At 34.0% G+C, this 4,559-nt stretch overlaps 1 long non-coding RNA gene across 1 annotated transcript; it reads right to left on the bottom strand.

The window, feature by feature from the left end:
• Positions 1-3,339: 3,339 nt before the first annotated feature.
• LOC106334563 lies at positions 3,340-4,285 on the bottom strand. Its single transcript, XR_001268638.1, has 4 exons — positions 4,079-4,285; positions 3,818-4,003; positions 3,609-3,722; positions 3,340-3,509 (listed from the first exon to the last, which is right to left on the bottom strand). It is a non-coding gene; the product is annotated as an uncharacterized LOC106334563 (long non-coding RNA).
• Between the last annotated feature and the right edge of the window lie 274 nt (positions 4,286-4,559).

Raw genomic sequence — 4,559 nt, 5'->3', positions numbered from 1 at the left:
ATGATGAATACGTTTCTTTATTAAATTTATTATTTGTTTAGTTTTTTTTATAAAACTGTTTTTATTTATTAAAAATATCCTTTTAAATGTTTAATAAACAAAAACATATAATTAGTTTCTAAAGATAATTTTTGAAAAATGAAAAATGTTTTAAATATTTATAAGCTTATGTAAGGAAACTTGTATTTAAAGTACAGAAATAGAAAAATTTTCTGAAAATAAGAAAAAAAAATTAATAACTGAATAATTTTAATAATAGATATTGGAGAATGAAGGGAAATGAAAATTATTTTAAAAATTATTGGTTCAAGTAGATGTTAGCAAATTTAAAGGGGTTAATAAACTAATTAGTGTATAACATTTCACCAAATCTTTTTTAAAGTACAAAGAAACTTTAGTTTCCAAAAGGGAAATTGCATGGTATAATACCAAAAAATTTCAAAATTCACTCACTAACCAAAATAACACTCTCTCACCTCTTTTTTCTTCCTATCTCTCTCTACCTTCTTTCTACCAAACCAATTTTCCTTTCTTTTTTGGCTATTTCACAAATAAGCCCTTTCCAAAATACACATGGTCGTAGAAAGAAATTTTAGCCATACCCCCCCCCTTTGATGTTGTTTAGATGGCATTCCTCGGTGGTTGTGGATATTGATAACACACTCGTACATCCGCCACTGGTCGCATCGATCCCATTTGTGAGCTGATCAATCTCTCTTTTGGTTTCAGAACTTATTTATTCTTTTGAGTAAAGATATACCTTTTTGGGTGGTTTTGGTTTGACAGGAAGAGTCGAACAGGACGTTGCTATCCAAACTGGAAAGAGGTTGAGACTTTGACTAAGGACGTGGAGAGCATTCCACCAGATGGAATGGAGCTTAAGAAATATAAGTATTGGTCTATTTAAATCCTCTTTGCTGGTCTGTGAAAAGTTTTGACAAATCTTTAAACTTTTTTTTTGCTTGAGTTTGTCTCTTTATTTCGGCATTGTGGTCTGAGAAAACGAATCTTATATTGTATTATAAAACTTCTCAAGTTTTGGGTTTTGTACTTTGTTAAGGTGTTATAATTATTTGGGTTTGTGAATCGTGTGTGAACATTTATGTTCCACACACCGTTTGTAGTACCTTTTTGATTGTACGCTCCAATTCTGGTTTAACATATCTACAAATTATTAGACCTTTCAAAACCTGTGATCAGCCTAAAAATTACCTGTTTGGCTTAGTAAGCGGTAACGTCATTTGAGTGAAAGTAAAAGCTAATATGCACATTCCAAAACATCTCTTTATTGTTTTGTTTCTCCCAGTGTGTTAAGGACGATGTATTAGATTTGTTTTTTACTTGGTGCACATATTCTGAGGGATCTTCTGCTACAATGTAGCTTCAATTTTGAGTTTCATTGAATTTATTATTTTTATAATAATATATTAAACAATGTGAAAAAAAATATTTTTTACCGCGATGAAAAGCATCTTGGTTAGACATTATGAAAATCTAATATTAAACTTTACTATTTAGAAATATAAAAATTATTTTATTTTAGATGTACTTCCATAGCCAAACGTTCTTCTTCTGGTCATCCACGGACACATAGTGCAACAGCCCACTGTCAAAAGAGTTTTAGATTGTTAGTATGAACAGATGAACACATGAGTAATTTAAGCAATCATGAAGACACTCGTAGATCTTTGAATGACAGACAATTTATAATTTCTATTCTACTTACAAATATGGATTCTTCATCTTTCTCAAATGTTCAAGTCCTTGATGGATGTTCTAGTGTACTTCTTTTATATATTATTACTTTATTATCAGAATGTTTTGTCACCACATAATGCTCATCTAATTGGAGATGGTAATCACTGGTTAGCTAAACTATTGGTAATTATGATATATAGGAGAATACATCCTTTTCTGCAGTTGCTTTCAAGCTTTATCTTTTTAGAGTTCCCTTTTTTGTTTGTTTAACCCCATAGCATTTCGTTATCATCTATTACATCAATAATATGGTTTTGTTCATTGCCTAATTAATGTGTTCTTCAAGGTTCTTAATCAAAACTTGTGGCCTTTTTCTATCAGTAGGTGGATTCTGAGATCTTTGGACTGCGAAAACCGAGACTTCTTTTCTCCCACTTTCTTTTCTTTAGTTATAAACCCAAACTAACTATAGTTAACATCGCCTTTTGCTTATAATAATACATGCATAATCTTGCTTATCCTTCACTCTTTTGTTGAAGTTTTTTGTTTTTTTTGAAGTACTTCATTCGTTTCAACCAACATCCATACATGATTACAGCACAAATTCTCAGTCCCTAAGTATATGGAGACAAAAAATAGCTTCCTAGCTTCAATCATGAATAAACCGAAGCTCTAGAATAAAAAAATCCAAGTGGTAAGAAAGGAAACAGGAGCAGAACGCGCCAGTTACCGTGGAGAGAGAATGCCAAGTTTTGCTCGAAGCTGTCGAGAGATGTTTTCAATTAGAGCACTTGCCGTTGAGAAGTATAGTTATGAAGTATAGCATTCCTCTCTTTCCAGATAAAATATATTGCAGCTTGGAATGCTGAGTACTGTAAGTGCAATCAAAGAACAAATGCTGTCTTGTCTCCTCGGCCTTAGCACACAGAAGACACTGATCCAGAACCGAGATTTCCTTCATTATAATCATTTACCGGGCATCGCAGCTGAGGTTTTGGCCCAGCATTTTCCATGTCTACAACCATGTTTATGCTTCTTCTGATGAATTTTGTTGCTGAGTTTTCTCTGTGAAGGAACGCAACCACCTCTGTTTTTTCTTTTTTTGGAGAGTTTCTACTACATACACCTGCTAATAGCCGAAAGAAAAACAAAAAGCTTTTCAAGACATAAATAAATAACAATGATAAGACAACCACACCAAATATATATATATATATGTTCTTGTCTGATCAAATGCAAGAGATTCGATCTTTTATCTTTTTTTATAAAAAAAAAAGAGAAGTTATCTGTAAGAACGTTATGTATACATAAGAGAATGCATCAACATTCATAACAATGGGATGTTGATCTATGTATATCTTCAAGACCTTCATAGAAGAGAAGAGGACAAACTTAATTGGTCATAGATTCTTAAATGTTTTTTTTGTAAATTTTAATTTTGCAGATGACATCAAACCCTTATAAGATGTACATCATTTGAGATTTGAAACATGAAAGTCAAAAAAATCTTCAATACAATATCAGCTCTGATCATTTCTTAGCAGAGCCGCGAATATACCTCAACCCCATTAAAAAGAAAAGCCAATAAATTTTAAATTTGTGAACAAAGCGGGAGAAGAATGAGAGAGGAAGAAGAGGATCTTTGAAAAATCCTCAATTCTGTTATTCTTTCTTTCCTCTGCCTATCGACTCTGTTTGTTTTACTTTTGCGTGTCAATAAGAAGTTCAAATTATATCCCACGCCACACCCTATGCGAAACCAGTAAAAGGAGACTTAGTCCAATTCTTCTGGTTCTCAGCATCAGCCACAACTTCACATGTAAATTACCAACCCAAACCAAATCAACGAACAATAAAATGTGTGAGGAAACATATAAAACGTTTAGAAGGATTAAATGCAAAAAGCTAACCTGCGGTCGTAAACATCACCAAGCCTTCGACTTGTGAAATTATGTTGGTATCAAGATAAAATTTTCATCGCCAGCGCATCATTAATTTTCAGATCCATGACTTGAAATCGGATTCTGATTTACAATCGTCAAACACAGATGCCAAAAAAAGATTGAGCAAATGTAAATTCCATGTGCACATGAAGAATGAAAAGGAAAAGTTCACTTACTGATTGCCACTAATAAGAATCTAGGATGATGATGATTGATGAAAGCTGAAACTCTCCGCCATGAAAACCCATAACCTAGCCGCCCCTTTTTACATTCTCGATCTCCCAAAACCTCAGCAGCTACACCTCGTCCGTGTACAACAACCGGCTTTGGATTTTTGAAGGAGGAGAGAGGCGTATTCTATTCTACTCACAGAAAGTTTTAAAGATTATTATGATTGTGAAGATTGAAATGATGAAGTTTATTGGATCAAGACTAACCTATTTATAGCTGCAAATTCACGGATTGGAAGAAGAAGAGGTGCATTGAATGATAAATCGTGGAAGGAGTGGACAGAAGGAGTAAAGAAGGACGTTAAAGACGACGATTGAATACAGTCCGTAATGGTTTCAGTTTCCCTTTGTTGGTGAGAAGAACTCCAACAGAATCGGCACGAACGGCGGATTTCACCAGAGATTAGTTGTAAATATTTGTCTTGATGCGCCCTTGAGTAGCGCACCGGGCAAAACAGACATGCATGGCTTGATCATGGAAAGCAGTAATGATATATGTTCATTGTTTGACTCATATCTTCCAACAAACGAGTCCTCTTCGCATGAAATCACTTGGAGAATGTTCTCAACTCAATTACGGAGCTCCTCGAAGAAGAATCAGATTAAACGGAGTTCAGATGTGGGAGTTATGCAATTTGCAAATCAGGAGACCTTCAGTTCTCGCGAATTTGGGCCGTATGGATCGTCC

This window comes from Brassica oleracea, chromosome C3 (assembly GCF_000695525.1).
Source record: "Brassica oleracea var. oleracea cultivar TO1000 chromosome C3, BOL, whole genome shotgun sequence".
Lineage (NCBI taxonomy): Eukaryota > Viridiplantae > Streptophyta > Magnoliopsida > Brassicales > Brassicaceae > Brassica > Brassica oleracea.
Note: the sequence above shows the minus strand (reverse complement) of the source record. Positions and strands in the feature narration are given on the sequence as shown.